The 21,186-nt window shown below is 39.2% G+C and overlaps 1 protein-coding gene across 5 annotated transcripts in view; it reads right to left on the reverse strand.

The window, feature by feature from the left end:
* RBMS3 (RNA binding motif single stranded interacting protein 3) overlaps positions 1-21,186 on the reverse strand; it is a 720,325-nt gene that overhangs the window by 504,509 nt on the left and 194,630 nt on the right. The window lies entirely within an intron of this gene.

Here is a 21,186-nt window from a genome sequence, read left to right on the forward strand (position 1 = left end):
TTAAAATGCAGAAGGAAAAAAAAGAAGTCTTAATTTTTTTTTTTAAGTTAATACAATAACTTCATCTGAAAGTAACCCAGACTATGGATGTATAATTCACTCTCATTCTTTCTGGCTTTCTCTCATTTTACTTTATTTTAACTGCAGCTTTCTGCTTCTGGTCCTCACTTTGTAAGAAATATTCCTAATAAATGCTTGCACTGATAGGGGTGGTTTATTAGGGCAGGAAAAAAAAATCCATTTTCAAAAAGAGTAGAAGACGCATTAGAAGTGGATGCATCTTTAGCAGATATTTAGGTTGGTCTTCAAAGACATGCAAATGTACTTTTTCCTCCATATTCTGTTCTGCATTTGGGTTTTGCTTGCTTTCTTGTTATTGGCAAAGGTGTTCTCAATATCCCATACAAATTTACACCAACTAATTGCAATTATTATAAACCTGAAACTGTTCTTTTCAAATCATTGAATTCACAGAGACCTTAGTAATACAGTGAAAGTTTGAGAAATACGAGCCCAAATAATACTTCTTCGAAATGCTTATAAATGTCCCTGTTAGCAAATTGATGCTATCAATTTCAAAAGCTATATTCAAGAATGAAGCTTCATTTATTTTTACCCCCTTTCAAAGACAACTTTTATACACCATATACGTAGCATTAACCAAATATCAATATGGGCCACCATTGAACAAGGTGTTTCACACGGTCCAAGACCATCCTTACCCTGAAGCGCTCACAAGATAGATGAGAAGGTCAGCGAAAGGATGAAAGAACAGAGTCTGATGCAGAAGCAAAGAAAACAGCTTCGTAAACATGACTTTCAGTTTCATTTCAATGCTTCAGCTCAGTTTCACTGGGAGAGGATTAGTGAAATGGAAGGAAAAGGGGACAGAGATAAGACATACAAAAAGGTTTCAAGGACACATTCTAGCTACAAAAATATATACCCTGTATAAACTTCCCAATTTTTAATACTGTATTTAGATGAGCTGGTTGTAGAAACTACAGGCCACGCTGGCATTGGCTGGACACGCCCTCTTTATTTCATTTAATTTTCAAAAGTTTAAGTACACGAAGCTTGCCTCGGTTATCAATTGCTGTATAAACTTTAAGTTCAAGAAAAGGCCAAACGACTTCCTGCATGTGTTTATTTCCTGCGCCGCCGATTAGGAAGCCTGAAAAGAGCAGTTTCCGCTCACCAGTCCTCAATATCTCGACAGATTTGCCTCCCGCCCCCACCCCTAAGCGAAGGATTCCTGCGGTGTGATTTCTAAAGATTTAACTTACGACTAGCTGAACACAAAGCGTATGAATGAACACTAAAACCCACACTAAACTCTCATTAGTCACTGTGTGTGACAAGTGGTTACTTTGTTCTTACAAAAGGCTTTGGGGAAAAAAAATCTGCCCCTACAGTTAAAGGGGCTTATTTGAAATAAATCTTTTTGTATGAATTTAAATCATGACAAATCAAAGGAAAGAGGCTATGGCTACAGCTAGAAAAAACCTGAAGGGTTTTAATGGTGTTTTTTTTTTTCTTTTTTTCTTTTTTTTTTTTTCCCCTTCCCCTTTTACCCTCCTTCCCCAAGGAGCAGAAACTGCATTTTCTTTCCTTTGACGTATTACTTATCTTTCAGATTGCTCCTCAAAGACAAATCTCTTTCTGGGCCCTGGCAGACTTGCTTCTACATGAGAGATGAAGGCTATGTTTTGTTTCGGACAGATCAAGTAGGTTTTTAGCCATAATGTACTCCGTGTACGTTTCTCCCCTTTATAAACATCAGGTATTCAAGCGTGGCTGCTTATTAACTCCTCTTGAGGAGTTCATCCCCATCCAAATATTCTGTGAATACTGAGCTGCTGTATCCTAACAATAGCTTCACTCCTTCCTATTATTTCTGGTGGGTCTGCATTGTATGGACCAATGGAAAATACCTGTGGCTGATGGGATGTGAAGATGCATTGTCAGCTGCGATAATTGTTAACTGATTATTTTCACTATGGCAGCAAACTCCACGACGGTAAGGAGAGGTGTGCTATTAGCACTCTACAGATGTGCACAATACCTGTTCCTGTATTAGAGAACAGGAGCAAAAATAAGCCTGTTTTTCCAACAGCCTGCCTCAGATGCTGAACAACCTTCTGCTTGTTGACTGACTTTTGTTTCGTACTTGTGTGCTACACAAAACACCTTCCCGTATCTGCCACTGTGCTGGAGGCACGGTTCAGCCCTGGCGCTAAATCCAGGCACAGAGACGAGCCCCTCTGCCCCCCTTCTGCTCCTCCACCCAGCTTCCACCTCACGGGGGATGCATTAGACACGGTAAGCCGTTCAGACCATCGAGGGTGTCCTACCCATGCAGGTCACTCAGGATGCTTCCCGCAAGACTCCACGTACCCCACTCCCTCTCGGGGTGGCCGGGCAGCCGTGGGAGGGAGGTCCCTGTGAGGAGAGCCTTCTGCTTTGAACGGCTTTGTAGGGGGGCTGCTATTTCCGACCAGATAAAAGCTTCTCCCTTTCTGCTGGCTTATCTCCAGAAAAAACAAAACAAAACAAAACAAAAGTCAATACACGAAGACACTCCCAGGATAATTGGCTTTGAAACCCTGAAGCTATCCAGGTTGTCAGCCAGAGAAGAGACATCTGCACCGCCAGCCACCAAGTCCCGGGACAGCCCAGTCACCTCGCGGCTCTAACCTAGGGTAGGTGGGGAGCTAAAACATGAGATCAGGGACCCAAAAAGTCGACGTGTTCAATTCAAGGTGTCCTCTGAACAAAAAAACGCTGCACACCTCTGCAGCCTTCCCAGCTCAGCACAGAGGCACCTATGGGAAAGACGCTGGGCCAACTGGTAGAACTGGGAGGGAAAAATAGCGCACTGGGGGCAGGTGCCCAGGTACTGGCAGCGTGGGGTACTGGGCGGCCTCTGGGAGGAGAGGCCAGGGCTGTCCCATGCCAGACATGGGTGGTTCCAGCCAATTCCAACCAACCCATCACAGGGCACTGCTGAGCCCCTCAGCCAAGATGGTGGTGCCTCTGGGAAAACATATTTAAGAAAGGGCAAAACACTGCCTGGGAGTGAGGAAAAAAGTGAGAAACATCACTGCGAGCACTCAGGGGAGAGCAGAAGGAGGGTGAGGAGGCTCCCCTGTAGCCCCTGGAGAGCCTGCCTGGAGCAGGTACTCCACGACAGGATCCCTGGAGGATCCCATGCTGGAGGACATGGGTATGTCCTGAAGGAACTGTGGCCCATGCTGGAGCAGGGGAAAGGCATGAGGAGCAGGAGAGAGGAGCTGTTATTCCCCATCCCCCTATGCCAGCCGGGGTGGGGAGCGGGCAGAGTGTCAGGAATGGAGGATTGAAGCTGAGCCTGGGAAAAAGGGGGGTGGGGGGTATTGTCTTAATTTGTCCTCGCTTCTCACTATCCAAACTTATTTTAACTAGCAATAAACTAATTTTCCCCAAGTTGAGTCTGTTTTTGCCTGTGATCTCCCTGTCTTTATCTTGACCCGCGAGCTTTTCCGTCTTATTTTCTGCCCCCATTTTTTTGACATGGGGGAAAGAAAGAGCGGCGGGGTGGGTGTCTGGCAGCCAGCAAAGGTCAACCCACCACAAACAGGCAGGTCTTGTGGCACACAAGCTTTTATTCAGGATCTGAAAGTGCATCAATTTCCCCCTAACTCTAGTGATTACTCCAATAAAAGGTATCATCTCTCCCTATAACCCTGTCTTATTTATATCTCTTAGGTTGTCAATGGTAGACCACTGCTGCCACTCCTGGGACAACCTGATCAGCTTTTCTCAGAAAACTTCTGCAGAAAATTATCAGATTACAACAAAAAAGAACTGTTGCTCTCCTTGCTTTGTTTTGCCAGAAACAACAAATATTACAAAGCTGGGGAGAATTTTCTTTTCCCTGAATAAGTCACTCCTGTACCTTTATATCCTAATGGTCTGATGCAATCTAAAATTGAGACCAGCAAAATTTAAATGCCTAAGCATATTTTAAAATATTACACTTTTTTTTTCTGTGCCTTAATTTCTCTGGCTTATAAGTATGGATAATCTTATTTTAAAACTTCTAGGCTAACCTTTTCCTCGTGTTTGTAAAAGTTTTGAACATTTTTGGACATAAGCATGAGTGAAGTGCAAAGTACTATTAGTACTATTACTATTTCTTGAGCTTAACTGCTTTCAGTTCTCAGTTCTTTTAATAGCTGATGTGTGAAGTCTAACAGTGGAAAAAATAGAACATAGTATTTATGGAGCACTTTTTATCTTCAAAGCACTGTGTAAATGTTAAACGGTGGCAAAATTTTTGAGTGGTGCAACACTTCCAACTTTCAAAGCAGTTTATAGTAGATGTAAGAATTAGCAGTCACTCCTTCCTATCTGTATGTGAATAAAGCACACCATTTGACTAGGACATTAAGCAACATAAATAGTTCTGATGTAGACTTAGTCTTCATGTAATCACACCCGCAATCTCCACTCTTTTGCAATACGGCGTCATCATGCAGTAAACTAATACGAAAAATATGTGCTAATTCTGAAATTCTACATCACGTCAAACGCAAGACTGACTACATCTATCAGACACCCTTCTGCCAACTATTCCAAAATGCTGTGATTATTATTGGCTTTGATACTCCAAAAGATGAGAGAGGCTCAAATATTCTGCTCTATGTTACCTCTCTACTTGCATTGACTTAAAGGAAAAAAAAAAAAAAAAAGACAAGTGGGATTAAAGAGGTGTAAATAACATCTGAATTCAGCCTCCCACTACCTCATCTTTTAAAAGCAGCTTCACAGAGCTATGATGTCATTTGCTTAGCCCACACAATTTGAGCTGTCTCCAGTCCCTTGGATTTTGATTACAGAATGGTTCTGTCTTCAGCTTCATCTTCTGGGGTTTTTTTGCGAAAGGAATTGTGTTTGAAAGGGTGTCTACCCTCTCCCCCCTATCCCTTCAAGGGATGTGACATCCCTTATTTTGGATGTCAAAATGATTACAGGAGTTGGGAAAGGCCAAGTAGAGAAACTGCCATTCTGGAGATACTGCTTGCAGGAACTCTATATGCCTGTATTTGGATCAGACCATGATGCAAAGCACAGTCCTATGCTCTTAAAAGTTTGGATGCTTTACAAAATACTACCGTTCCCATAGAAATCAAAGTTTTCCTATAACCTGGAAAAGTCAGAAATGAAAATAGCTGCCCTGGAACATTATTGCATGAGCTAAAATGATGCATTTGTTTTCTTGCTCAGAGAAAATATGAAACTGGTAAACCAAATCTGAAGTTACTTCATGACAAAATCCACCTGAGAGACCCTAAAGATTGTGGCAACTGTGAAACTGAAGAGTGAGGGTGTTTTTTTTCTTTTTGGGTTGTTACGAAAACTGAACATGGAAGATATTGCAGATTTTTTTTTTAACAGCAGAAAAGAGGAATTTTGTGCTGCTACTCTTCCCACCATAATCTTTCACTGTAGCTTGCAAATCTTTTACAGTCTAGAACCAGATTCCATCTGCTCCAGTAAGAACTGAGCTCTTAATATTTGGCCACTGCAGATTTCGAGTTTATCAAGTTTGTCTCATAACCTTTATGAAAAAACTTCAGAGGCATGACCAAATTTAAGAGAAACATTGTTTTTCCAGACATGGGATTGAAACTCAATTTGCTGTACCTGGAAAAACAGGATAAACTAAAAGAAATGGCATTCCACTGAAACCATAGAGAAATGATGAGGCTATATTTCATATCTCGGCATAGATGTAAGGCTATAGCTCATCCAGTGGATCCAAGAGTGCCGAGCACTAGCCCACATCATGCTAAAACCCAGGGTGTGCAGCCCATCTGCCCCCTCCCGGTAGGTGGGAGGGGAATGGTCTCTATGGGCTACCTGTGCTCACCAGGCTCCCCGCAAACAGGACGAAGGACACAACCAGCACCGCTGAACCACTTAGAGCTGGGGCCCAACAGGAATGCAAAGCTGAGAGACTTCTTAGGATAGGACCCAAATTATCTAAATAACTCTTGAGGAATGTATTCTAGAAAAAGTGTCCGACATTCATTGTTATTCTTCCCCAGAGTTATGCCTTGAAAACAAAGTATATATGGTTTTCACACTTTTCTGGTTAGAATTGCTGTAATTTCCAGTGACTCAACACTGTAATTCATGTTGTACTTCTAACTGTTACTGGAATCCTAAGAGCATTTTTTTCCTGGGCAAAGTATGAAACATTGCTCTTCTCTTGTAGTTGCAGACAGTGAGCAGGGGAGCTGAAAAATGAAGGCCTTCATGGTTTGAGGAACAGGCCATGAAGAGCCTGGTTTTCTACCATCTTATCCATGTCAGTGCCAAGGGGCAAAGAATTAGTAACATGAGACAGGCCAGTGACAATTCAGATTAAAGCCTTAAAGTCTCTTGGCAACCTGTCTGGAAGACCTGGGTGTAATCAAAAGTTGCTGTTACCTGATGGGTCTCTAGGCAAGAGGCTGCTGGGTTTCAGTCAACTTCTGCACCCATGCACCTCCCGAAAACCATTACCACCACCAGTATCTCAGCAGGCAAGCTCAGTGCAAAGGCCAAGTAAAAGCCACAAGAAATGCTCCTGTGCTTCAAACTGGTTTCTCCAGAATAAGAAAAGGAATTTTGCATGCATAAGAGAAACTTGCACTGCGTTTATTACCTATGTTGTACCCAGCCATAGGGAATGCTCCTGGACTGCTCATGTGTATGTCTTCCTTCCACAGAAGGAAAAGTGAAGGGAGACACTATTTTTTTCTTTATCTTCATCAGGTTACTTGTAAAAAGTAAACTGGGATTAAAAGGTGTGTTCTTAGATGGGATTCTTATTGGTCTAGTTTAAACCTTTAATTTAGTTTTGAACTTAGTGAATATCTTGACTCCAAGTCCCCTCCTCTTCCCTCCTCCTTCACTTTGAAATGAGTAAGGGCATAGAAAATTACAAAGTTTCCTCTGTTCAGAATATTATTTAGTCAATCTATTGTGAGAAATTAAAGTCGTAACAACCTCAGAAGGACATTGAGTATGGTGACCCTGTAATGGTAGGTCATTAAGTAATTATTTTCTGAAAATAAAAAACACTGGCATCTGTTAAATTTACTCCAGCCTTTTTTACAACACCAAGGTTGCAATTTAAAGTAGTGAAGCATTATGTTAACCCAAGGTGAGCATAATCTGAGTGTTTCCAGTAAATTTTGGCAAGATAGCACTAGTTAAGACCCTGCCACAGATGACCTGTATGTGCTGCATAGTTCTGATTTCTAAAGAAGTCACCCATATGAAATAATCACTCAATCCAATACTCCTGTGAATGCACATACAGTTCATCTGTACAGAGTGACTGGAGAAAAGGATGTTCTTCCACCAGGAGCTGGAGAGCACGCAAGTCACAGAGGCAAAGAACTTGAAGGGGAGGATTTGTGCCAGATAAGAAAGTCTAATGGTGAACACTAATCTTAAGGAAAGTTGTTGATTACATACAAAACATACCATATTAAGTTTCTGATCTTGGCAGATCTCTGGAGTAGTATTTTTACAAGGTGTAAGAATTCTTCTCTCATGTATGACACTTGCCACTCTTGAAGTCTTTTCTGCAAACTACACAGCAGTACTTGGGACTTGGAGCATTCCCTTGGTAAAATACGGGACACAAAGGGATGCTGCAAAAATTGAAAAAAAATTTAACATGTAATAAGTGCATTTCCTGGGATCACATTCCCAGGTACAGAGGGCTCTTGTACTAGTTTGGCTCTAAGTCACCAAACCACTTTTACCTACATCTTATTTTTCATGTGGACCTATGTACCACTGACTGAAACACAAGTTCAGGAGCTTTACCGATTAATGACTGATTTTAGCATTTACCTGTCTGCTAAATTGGGACTTTTTACAGACAGTTAACATCTTTTGTGAAACTCATTATTTTTTGATCGTTTGGGGAGAAAAATAATTATTTCGTTAACACTTGAATTCCTTCCCCTTTTACAGTACCCAAAGGTATGTTTCACTATGTTCTGCAGTATCTTAATGTTTTTCCTGATGTATCTGTTTACTACATGTATATTGAATTACTCCTGGAACAATAAATCAACCACTGTCTTGGATACAAAATGATTTTCCTCACACTAGATCTGCAATGTACAACTTTTTTTAGACAATCCCAAGAGTAACAGCTGGCTGACAATTTAAACAAGTCTGCAACATTAACCAGTGAGTGCAATCCAGACTCACATACCAGAGAAGAGGGATGCTTATGAACAACCAAAAAAATGTCTGTGGCCTAATATCACTTCTGTAATTCTACCAAATGAGAAGTAGTCAGATTTCTTTCCTCAGCTGCAGTAGGCAAAGCGTTGATTCCAGCATGACATGCATATTACAAGTCTACGCATCCACAAAACGCTTACTTTACCAAATTCAATGCAGTTATGAAATGAATTTGGCCACTGGGAAGAATTCTATAAATCCTGCAAAGCTACCCAACGTACCACTCTACAGCTAACTCCTGTGGATGGACCTGCATGCTTTTGCAAACCTCACTGTGGGATTAGGACATTTATCAAAGCTATGATTTCTTTCCTGCAATGTTATATCTATTGTATACCAAGAGTTCTGCAGGTGCATGATTTATCCAACCTGTCATTAGCTACAATACCCTGCAAACAGTTTTTATTTTGTGCTGGAGAAACAAATACTCCTCCCATAAATTGTTTTACTGCTGATTGGGGAACAGGCTCCTGCTCCCTTGACAATAAAACAGCTTGCTTTCTCTGACCACAGGGTTATAATTTCCAGCATAACCATCTCAAGCTCAGCACCATTTCTTATGGAATTAAGTAATATAGGGAAAATTATAGCTTATTTTTTTTCAATATCATGCCTGAACTCTCATTATCTGTTAAGTACCAACGTGTCTGATCGCTTGAGGGACATTACAGACGACACAGACCCCTAAAGATCCAACTGAGGGAACACAGGAGGAGGAAGCAAATGTCAAATAAACTGAACAGACAAAATTCTCCTTTAAAATGAAAACAGAAGCTCAATATGAATTTTGTTACTGGGATCAGGATTTGCCAAAGGTTTCAGTTTGGCTGAAAGTGTTCAATGAACATTTTAAAAAGCAAGAAAGCAAACTGGATATCCAGGAAATCCAGAAATGAAAAGCGATTTCTTTCTCAGTGAAATAGTACTCAGACAGGCCTCTCACTCCAATTAAATATTCATAGAGCCACATATATTGTATATGACACATTTGAATGTGAAAAGGCTAATATCCTCTGGCTTTTCCAGTTCTCAACTAATCCATTAGAAATGTAATAGTCAGTTTAACCATTCTGTGACTTCAGTAGGAGATATAAAAAATAAAAGAGAAAGCAGAATGAACTACAAAGAGAAGAAGAAAATAAGAAGTAAGACATATCCAAGACCAGCTCTCAGGGTACTGAAAATCAATTTCAACTGCCCCAGATATCTGTCGAGTATCAAATACAGAACAGCGGAACATGCACACAGGGCTACAGAATTGCCTAGAAAAGCTGCTTTTTCTTCCTTTAAGCTTTGGGCACTCATGCTGGAGAAGAGAGAGATCATTAATTTATTAAAAGGGATGAGCAAATAATGACTGGGAAGTTGACTATAAGCTATTTGAATTCAGCGTAGCAAAGACTGGTTTTCCAGGATACATCAATACAAGGTTACAGATTGCCTTAAAAAATAAGTAAATCTCAATGAAAAATGGCATTAAAATTCCCAACATAAAAGACAACACAAATACCTAAGAGATACAGTGTTAAGGCACAAGAGCTTATGGGATTTTGCTTTGTTTTGGTTTTATTCCCCTGGGAAAAAAAAAAACAAAAACAATGAAAGGCTATTAAAATCCAAATAATTCTGCAGATTATTGACAATCCTGTAGTCTAAACTAGTGGGAAGGAAACATGGGCACCAACAAACAAAAATACTATTAAGTCAATGAAATACTTAGTGAATATCTTAAATGAAGGAATAAAGCAGCATGAGGTAACACATGCTAAAGGTTTGACCGTGCAAAGCTTCTCTGGCCTTGGTCAACACAGCGTTTAAAATAATGGGACTACTCATGACCTTAAAGTAAACCATGAGTATAAGCAAACAGATCCCTGACAAAGCTTTGTAGAAACTACTCCATAAGTTAAACATGGTTCTCTCCTGAATATTTGTCTACTGCGCATAAAGCGCTATCATGTGGCCAGATCATAAAGAAAACTTCCCTCTAGATAATGTCAATCAAATGTTTTTCAATATATAAAACCACTTTTACTTTCAAGTATCGACATGAATGCAAATAAGCCACCTTCTCCCCATAGTACCTTTCCTTCAAAATATAAACCCCTCCTTTTATTCTTGTCAGCTAACGATCAAGAGTTTTATGGGCTGACTTGCATTTTGGCCATGCCACAAGTGTTTCAGATTGGCATTTTATACTCTATGAATTGGTAAATAAACCAAAATAACAACAACAAAACTCCGATAACTTACATTTTAGTAAGGTTACTGCAGTAAGGAAAACTCACACAGGTCTGGAAATAGCTTCAGCTTTCATGAAATTACACTGCTGAGAAAAAATAACCCCAACACATTACACATTGACGGGCTCAAAGTGGAAGCAGAGATCTTTTGAATCCTGTTGGAGGGTGCTCAAATAAGAGAAGTCATTGACCTTGGAGAGAGGAAATCCAGCTGATGCTCCTCAGAGCCTGGCATGTGGAGCTGCACTTCTTTGCTTAGGAAATACTGACAGCTAGGGGAATAACTCAGTGCAGCTCAGCCTAAGGGATTTTTCTGCCCCAGTGCCCAATGGTATGAAGAAGATTCAGATCATTCCTATTGAACTTCAACATCAGAAACTTGACAGGCAAAAGGAGGGGAAAAAATGAAGGAAAGCTCTGCTTTTGTGTTTCTCCCTGCTGTAACCAGAGCCCCCTTTCCTATCCCCAAATGTTTGTTAAAATGTTACAATCTTAGATTTTAAAATGTAAGTACAGCAGTCATGTCCAGGCTGCAAGAACCAGATGAAAGATGAGGAACCGAGACTGAGGACAAGAGAGAAGATGACCAGAAACCACAGCAGGAGGCTCCGAGGATAAACAGATGCTACTCTGTCTCATCTGTGTTTTCTGTTTTGTGTTTCTGAGCCTACTTCTCAAAGGCCTTAGACATGGAATGAACGCAGATGGAGAGTTCTGTCACAGTGTTCCCGGTTGGTTTAAAACCTCCGCTTCTCCAGTCAAATCCTTTCTAGAGTTGATGACTGCATTTCCAAAGCCTGAGGATGGACAGAATTTCTTACCACTCTATAAGGACAACGGTCTAAAAATGCTGGAGGATTAACAACAAGTTAAACTAATATGGTTACTATAGAAATTACTTTAAAAGGTATATTTTTAATGTCGTCTTTCTATGTCAGTAGATGGTCTCTGCAGCTCTGTGCTTAGAATATACATTTCAGGAAAATTTGCCATATAGCATATTCAGTCGTACATTGTATTTCCTGACACGTGTGGGTGTCATAACCTTATAGCAGAAACAGGAAAAAACAGTAATATCAACAAGATTTGTACAGAAGCTTACAACATTAGTTACCCTGTTATCTACCAAAACAGTTCAGAATGACTGGTGGGAATATCTTTGAAGGTTGCTGAAAGATATTTTTAGAGATGCATTATTTGTTCAGTTTAAAATATATTTTAAAATCTCCAATCACCTATATGTAGCTTCATTATTATTCCAGCACAACTTTTAGTATCTAGTGAACTGTTATGTAGATACGAAGAAAGAAAGTTAATGGGTATAGATGTAAAAGAAAAGAATCTCGCCTACTATACTTGGAAAAAAAGGATGGTCTTTCACCTAAAGAGGAAAGCTACGATTGGGAACATCAAAAATCACCATTAGCTCTGAATCAGGCTGCTTCTGTGACTCAAACTTTCCACAACACTTTCCTGGTCTCTATAACAGAGATTTTACTGCTTCCTCTTTTGCACCCTTTGGGAGATGGTATGACATCTTCTGTCCATTCATATAGAACAGCAATATCCCAAATCACCAAATCAATCACCAATCACCTAATCACCAAATCAATCTTTTTGGTCAATTTTCAGTTATATAATGAGTATGAAAGCTACTATAATTGGGAATAAACATAAATGACACAGAGGGACTTCCAGTAATTCACATACATATACGTAAGCATAATTAAGTGAAATAAAGAAGAACACAGGCAGAATACAGAGGATATTTCCAATGACATTTAAATCTATGGGCAGAGTAATTTTTTAAGGAAGCTAATAGCAAAACCATGAATTAGGTGGATTTAAGAAAGCTAAAGCACATACAAAAGCAAAGACAGAGGAAAGTAGATTTGAGAAGCTGAATCATAATAATAGAGCTTTTGCTCCATCTCATTTATCTAAGTATATTTACATTTATACATGTATGTATATATTACATGGGGGGAAATGTTGTGAAACTATTCTTTAATTCATAGAGATTAAAAACAGACCTTGTTACAACTTTTTGACTATTTGTTTTAAATTTTATATTTTAAAAGAAATATCTAGAAACACTTATTTCAGAGGAAAAGGTAATTTTTATTTTTTTTTTTTTAACTGACTGCTGTTAAGATTTTATGTAACATGGATGAAGAAAGGCACAGGAAAAAAGATTATGTTCTACAGCTCAAATATGGAAGAAAAAATTTATCTCATATTCTAAAAACTAAATATATTTATACCCCTAACTCCTCTAATTTTAGAAATATCTGTTGTAGACTGTCATTATACCCAAATTGTTTGCAGATGCTGCTGCACAATGGAATAGTCAGAGATAAACTGCTGAAATATTTGACAGCATTGTGAACCTGTTAACAAAATTAAAATTATTAAATGGACACTGAATAGATGCTAGTAACACCAAGATTTGAGGTTACCAACTGTTTTTACAGCTCTCTCTTATTTTGGCCATGATACAGAAAAAAGTGTATTTCCTAAGTAGACTTTCCGAATAAGAATTGTTAACTTAGATAGATAGATCAAATTGATAGAACATGCATAGATCTTTTTTCCTATTGCCTAAAATTCTAATTTGATTCAGAAACATTTTAATTAATAACAAACTCTCTAGAGAAATTAGTTAATGCAAAACAATTTGTTTATGCAAAACTATTTTTCTTTTAAAAAATCCTTATTTTTAAGCAGCAGAACATTTTACTCTAAAAAATAAATATTTTATTGTATCCTCAAATTTAAGAAAAAATACACAGGAATATAGTTGCTATAAATACAGTAGAAGTCAGTTATGGTAAGACAAATTTTAAGTAATCATTTGATTTCATGGATCACATCTAGCTGATCAAAGGATAACAAACTTGTTAGATGAAGCAGCAGATATACTGTTTACTTGTTTCTTTAACATCAGAATCCTACAGTTTGACAAGATTCTGCTAACCATTCATCTGCAAAAATTTGGTAACGTTAGGAAATGCCATTCGGGTGCTGGACGCCAATTTTGTTCTAGATGCTAAGGTCCCAGTGCATCAAGATCCTTATGCATCTGCATAGCTGTAAGCATAGGGGGAAGCGTACTGAAGCCCAGAGGATTTGTTATAGTACTAGAATCATACACAGATTTTCATCTGAAAGGCTTAAATATCTAACGGAATTGATCCTGCGCTGCAGACAAAAATTTTAATTCTTTGCAAGAACAAAAGGATGAAGACTTAGATAGGAAAGGAGTGACTTTGTTGTTTGTTTTAAAAGGATATAAATCTTCATGATGCAGGCTATAAAAGAAGGCTAGGAAGATTAATACTCTCTGGGCAGCATATTCCACTCTTATTATCTACAGGATATCTTGCACCTTGTTCTGAAGCATTTAGCAATGGCTCATGGAACAAGAGATGTTTAATGGTCTGATATGGCCTTGCTGCATCGATCACTGTGATACAGCAATCAAAACCAGAGGATGCATATGGCCCTATTTGATCTTTACAAGAGAATTCCACTATGCTAATCTCTAAAACATATCGTCAGATTATACATTTCTCTCCCCTGTGTATTTCTTTACTTAAAAATAAATAAATCAATCAATACAGCCATTATGCAAAATTTCTGAACTTAAGGGAAGTCAATAGTGTTTGGAAGTGCTTGGCAGAACACTGCCTCTGTGCGTATCGGGGTTGCAAATTGTGAGAAGCCCTATTGACCTTTTTCTTTTAATAAACTCATTTTTGGAAAAAACACACACATTCATTATGTCTCCTACTTCCTGGAGGAAATACTGGTGCAGCTGAGGTCTAGAGACAGAAGGCTCAACAACAGGAACAAACAACTGCAGTATTTCACTGTCTTGCTTTTTCCTTCAATATTCTTCTACACAAGCATTCTTCTTACTTCTACTTACTTTCTATTCGGGCTAAATCGTTCAAAAGATGAGTCAGCCACAGTACCTTTACAAAAATCCACATTTTTGCATGAAAAAGGATGACCAAACAGAAGAGAAATGGTTGTGTAATTTGTACTTGAACACTTACATTCACGTTTAAAAACTCAAAAATTTGCAGACAAAGTAGGTGTAAGTAGGCAACTTGCATCTAGATTTGAAATTATGACCAGCTTCAGGCTATTCCTTAAAATCTTGGATATCTATTTCAGTGTACCCATGTCTCTTCCATTGCTCTCTTCACTTATTTGCACACACTTGTGAAAGTTTTTTCACTTCTCTTTCTTTCGATATTGTTAACAGTTTAAAGTTAGGTCAATATATGAAGAATCCCCACCTGAAAATTTGTAGCCTTATAATTTGACTCTCAGGAAACAAACAACAATTTAAATTACAAGATTAAAAGGGTAATAAAAGAGTTTGAGGTTTATAATGGCCACCAAAGCTTCAGTACCCAAATGCCTGACATGAAGGAATCTACTTTTATTAATCGCCTCCAATATGGATCACAGACATCTCCACTGATTTTAAGAGCTGATATAAACTTTTCTTTTTTTCTTTTTTTCTTTTTTTCTTTTTTTTTTTTTCTCACTCTTCTGAGTGAGTGATGCAGAGATAGATATCCATAAATTTATAACATTCCTGAGAAGAGAAACTGTGGACTTTTTTACTACTACAACTTGAATGTATAGGTTGAAAAGTAGTTTCTCTAAGGTTCACTTTGTATTGTTGTTGTTGTTATTGTTATTATTATTATTATTATTTTTAAAAGGAAAGCAAAACAGTCACAAGATTGTCCCGTTTGGAAGGATGGGGGAAGTTAACTGGGCAACCAGAATTCATGCTAAAGTCCCAAATTGAGCAGCAGCACTGTGAAAAGGGTTTCAAAGGGAAAGCCATCTGCAATGCACCGTTACATGCTTCATTGTCACTACAAAACCCAGACGTGCTGCTGCTTACTCTCAAACATGTTCTTGTAAGCACGCTGTATTAGCATCTTATAAGAGTTTAGTGTTTCCTTAGAAAAAGACCTCTTACTGCAATTTGGCAAATAGAAACACCCAGGGGTAGCCCTCCTTCCACTTAATAATTGACAGCTTTCCTGATGAATGCACAATCTAGGATATTCCTTCTTCCCAGTACAATTTAAAGTCTACAAAGAGCAACATGTGTTTGTCACCATTTTGTCAAGTATCAGTGCAGAAAGAGGTGACAATCTGAAAAAAATCCACAGATGACTAAACCTCGGTGAAATTTTGAAAATTACAGGAAAACAGCTGGGAACACTTCCACGGGGACTTTGTTATGGAAAGAATACAAAGAGAGAAACACTGTTGTTGCTTAATGATATATCTACAAATAACATTAAGCAATACTGAGAGCTATACAATCATTGGACATTCCACCTAACGTTAACTATTCAATAGATAAAACCCACTATAGGCCACTGTGAAAACCAGTAAGCTTCTTCAATGAATGTTCCCTAAAGGTCAAAAAATGGCCAAGTCACTCTGGGTGTGTTATCAACAATATACAAGTTTCTCCCTTTTAATGTTACCCCAAACTAGGAAGAAATAGGAGGAGCTAACTAGAAGATCTACTTTTTTACTTTTTCTTCCGAGGGGGTGCAATGAATTATCAGTCTGATGCCAGCAGATGTGAATTCCTGTTGCCTGTTGTATCTGAGAGAGAAGGTTGTAGCTGGAGAACACAGGTCAATTGCTAAATTAATATTCATGCTGTAGTTCCACATGTCTCCCCCGCAATGAAAAAGGTCAGATCATGTGGAGACAGATCTGGGGGGGGAAGCCAACCACTGAAAGGAGAGCTAGGAGAGCTACAGCCATGTTGTGTAGTGCAGAGAGTGGAAAGATCACACAATGAAGCACTTTGACTTCTTGCCAGGTATACCCTGTGAAATGAATTTCAAAATAAAGTTTTAAATTACAGACGGCTTTTCCAAGCCTTTGCTGGCATGAGCACTACTGCAGAAAAGCTGTGACACCAGCAATTAGGGATAGCAGAGTCTGAGATATTAAGAGAAACTTGTCGAGCAGAACTGAAAATATCTAAATATTTCTCCTCAATATTCACCGAAATAAGAAGTAGAAATTGCTTTGGCTCTGCTTGCCTTTAAGTTTGCACCTTCTGGATTTTGGGGAAAATATTCACAGACATTAGTTCAGAACTTCTATAAACATAATACTAATTCATGTCTAAAAGTACCAGGAACAGGGAGGCTAAAGATAGAGTTCTTTTAAAATATAGCATGTGGTGTGCCAGCAACACAGTCCTACGAATTTTATGTTTGTCCTATCTGTCCAAGCAAAACACATTGTGAGCATCTAACCAAAGCTCCTTAAATCCCTTGCTTAATGTTTGCAAGGAATGCAGATGAAGAAGTATTTGCCAAAAGAATTAAATTGATGAAAAGAAAGCATACACACTTAATGAGTGACAAATAAGGCAAAGTACTTCAGTCCTGTCTTAAATGACCCTTATCCCATATTGGTACTAACCATTCATGGAAAAAAATCCAAACTAATAATTAACATTTTAAAACGCGATCTAATGTCTGCACAAATGCTAGCAGCACCATCAGAAGTGACCACTGCAATCAAAAGCGTCACGTAATTTTTCCAGAAAACCTTGAAAACTGTTGAAGAGAAGATGTATTGAGTAAATGAGTTCCTGGTACTTAATAGAAAATTACGTTTGGCCTAAATACGTATCATTCACCAGCTAATGAGCCTGTTTTAAAGTAGGGCAGAAACAGCTCTACAGTCTCCAACGCTGGACTCCAGTGACAAAAGTTATTTGGTACCATTTAACTCCCAACAGAAGATGCAGAAGGGATTGACTGCAAATGCAATCAACTGGGCTGGCTCCTGCTTCCACAGGGTGAATGAAAAATCGCCATTGGCACAGTTTCGGGAATGACTTATTTTAAAATATATCATCCTAAGGTACCTCTCTAATGGCTTCACCAAGCTGCTTGTCACTGTCCCCACCTCCTTAGTCAGGTCTTCTAGGATAAAGAAGTGGAAGAAAAGATGTCCAACCCATGCTCTGGCTGACATGAGGTTAAATTCACATAGTTCCAGTTTGCTCCAGGAACTATTTCAGCTCTTAGTAAATCTCACAGCACACAGACTTTGCCTTTTACTTCTCCTGCTGGGTCTAGCTACGGATTGAGCCCCATAGCTGAATTTTGAGTATCCTTAAAGTTTGTGGATCACAGATTGTAACAGATGTCCCTGCTGTGCAGGGAGTTTTGTTTAAAGGTCCATCTGCCTGCAGACTGAAATCTGGGATTCTTTGCTCGCATCCTGCAAAACCAGATCTTTCAGATCAGTCACCGTAAAAATGAAGGGATTTTTCTGAGGGGTGAGGAAGATCAATATGTTGCATATGTTCCTCCCTCTAAAAAGAGAAGTAGTTGAGACCGTCTCGAGGTTTGGCAGGACACAATCTTATTCGTGTTAACATTGCTTCCACAGAATCGGTTGCCTGATGCAGGAAGGAAATGAATATGTACATCTATGGCTTTTTTCTTTAAACCCCACATATCAGACTTCAGTGCTCTTCACTTCTGGGGGTGTGGGGAGGGAAGGAGTCACCTCTGCACGGCTAGATGGGGTACGTGGATCAGGCGGGTCCAGACTATGGGCGTTTAGAGGAGAAAGGCACAGAGACTAGAGCATTAGTATATTTAGCAAAATGATTTAGATATGTTTCCAAAATCAGAGCAAAAGAAGACAGAACGATGAAATGACAGATGAAATCAGAATGGAAGAGAAGTGAGAGACTACGAAGGAACGAAAATCAGGAGATGGGAAGAGAAAATAACGGAAAAGGGACAAGTGAAAAGAGAAAGAAAAAGTATTTACTATGCAATTAGATTTCATGCGGGGAAGCACTCAATTCCTTCCTCTGTACAGCTTACAATACCACTTTTCAGAAGAAATTCTCCACAGTCCCCTTGGCGTATGAAGGGGGAGGGTGAGTGGGGGAAGGGCTTCTTCATCCCTGTCAGGCTCCACTGCTCTTTTCCAGGTTCTTCCATTAGATCACCACATTTTGGGTTTCGGATGAGAAACTTGCAGGAGTGAATGGGATACTTGTACTTGAGCAGAGCCGACCCCAGCCCTAGGGGCTTTCTGTGCAGGCACTCACCATACCCTTGGGAGAAGAGGCTCCAGTTTCCTTCCTTGGCTTCCTCACCTCACTTTCAGCCCAGCAGCTCTATGTTTCTTTACAGAAATAGCACCTCAGTGTTTCTACATTCTCCAATCACCACCAGCTTCCAGTGGGCCAACTTCCCTCCTGCTCACCCTCTAACAGCATGAAGATATCTCCTCCTCAGAGTTTTAGTTATCATATTCACAGTTTGTCTCCTCGGTGGTCAGCAGGCAGGCCCACAAGCTTGAGAAGGGACTGTACAGACAGCCAAGAAATTTTTTTAGTTTTCTAAACAGCCTCAAATGTTGTCTATGCTTAGGTCAGACCTTCTTAAAAAAAGTCCTTATTGCCCTTCCTTTGACTTCTCTACCAAATCATGCATAACCTCGGCTTTGTAGCCAGTTTCCTTCCTCCTGGATCAGGTCCTGCATATGCAATCGTGTCCAACACAAGCATGCCTCTCTGTTTCTCTCCCCTGTCCAAGCTAAGGAATGTCATACCTCTAGATATGAAGCTGTGAATGATACAGCAATTTCATAAAATTAACCGGAATTCACAGGTTATGACAATGTCCCTGTACTTGAAAATGGTTGCAAGTGTCCTTGTGTCTTCAATTCTTTACTATTTTAGAATGGTGCATTTTACCTCCACTTAACAGCCAAAGGAAGTCAGAGAGTGTATCTTCCAGCTATTTCAGAAAACATTCAGCAACAGGAAATATATTTTTTCAGACATTTATGGTAAATGTTTGCCATTGTTTTATAATCTGGCATCCTGTTCACCAGCTTAGAGGTAATCTATTAGAGGACTTGGAAAACAATTGGTATTAAACATCTGGAAAGCTGGGTAATGCTATTCATCAGCAGAGGATTCTTTTTCAGATGGATTTATATCTTGAAACCTAAGAATGAATTATTTTTATATTTAAATCTTTGTAAAGGCAGAATAACCACAATGTGGCCACAGCTAGTATTCTCCTGCAGAAGTATCACAGGCTCAATATTTTCTGCATAAAGTATTATTTTTATGGAATGCTTTTACATTTTATCAGAAATCAGATGTCCGTGTTCTTTTATTAGTGGCAGAATTAGAAGAGGAACAGGTCAAGTCTTCAGCATGGCATTCATAGTTTTTCATGTATCAATGAAATGTTTGATACCTCCTTTCCAGGTTTAGCCTGTCATTTTGTCAGTCATCTATACTGTCCTCTTGTTCACATTTGAAAGAAATGGAATTTCTCTAAATTCTTGAAATTTCCCTCCTTTTTTCATATTAGAAAATTCAATCGTGACTCTTTACATTAGATTCATGTGTATAGTTGTCAAAATTTATTATGAGACTTCTTACAAGGCGCCACCAGTGGCAGACATATTCTCTATTCTTCTGCTTCAAGCATCTAGTTAATCTATTTGCTTTTAAACTACTGCTGTTTGCCCAGCAAGATCTTTTATTGCCTATCTCTGACTGCACCTCCTAAACTGACAGTCAAATTGGGCTTGGAGAATCTTTAATGGGCATTCAGTCCTACCGGGAGCTAGAGAGCAGTTTAGTCCTCTTTCCAAGGAAAGACTCCTCAGGCACAGTGCAATCTTTAATTGTTTCCATAGTCATTCAATGTGTCCAAGATCCAGAAGCTGCCATACAACTCCGTTTCCCATTTATACTAGTGGCTGACAGGCATGCTGAAAAAGGGTCAGATTTTAAAATAAGGAAATTATTTTTTTTTCCCCCAAAAATAGAACATGCACACAAAAGCAGACGAAGAGAAAGCGTGTCGAAAACAAAAATGAATTAGCTCCACTCCACTAAAAAAAACCAACAACTGCTTTTACAACAACAGTGAAAAGCTGACTAGGGCCTGAACTTGCTCTCACTAATGTCAGTAACAGTTTGATTCAATGGGAGCAAAGTAAATCCCATTAGAGCCTTTTATAGAAAAATCCTAATAAAAGCAGACACTACAAAGTAAAGGCCCCGTTCAGCCCTCGCTTACGCCACAGCCATTGTAAAGTCACACCATCGTAGCTGGGGTCCGCATTCAGACCTGGAGCATTTCAGTCCTACGCTCACCGCGTTGCAGAAAGCCGAAAGGAGATGCTGTACCAAAATGAGAATTGCAAGTCTCTCCTGGCTGTGGATTCAATACGTTATTGTTAGGTTTACATAAGATCTGGCCAGGTCCCAAACGTGCATTCCCCAACACTCATACTGCCTGATTTATGCTGTCTTATTTGGCTGGTAAAAGAATCAAATTGGTGACTGGTTTTGAATGAAGGCAATTAGGGTGGTTGATTGGTTTTGTAATTTGGAGAACACCACTCTAGAGTATAAGTCAATTGTGTAGAACTATCCAGGTCTTTAATCACTGGTTTCCCTGTGCAAAGAGCTGATGCTTTACATCATCTGAAATTTATACCAGTTATAATCAATTCCATTCTCCCCATTACCCCCCTCTTATTGCTTCCTCCCCTGCCCTGCACCTGGCAAAAACAT

The sequence above is a fragment of the Nipponia nippon genome, unplaced genomic scaffold, assembly GCF_047370975.1.
Source record: "Nipponia nippon isolate SJK-2023a ecotype South Korea unplaced genomic scaffold, ASM4737097v1 scaffold_1, whole genome shotgun sequence".
NCBI classification, from domain to species: Eukaryota; Metazoa; Chordata; class Aves; order Pelecaniformes; family Threskiornithidae; genus Nipponia; species Nipponia nippon.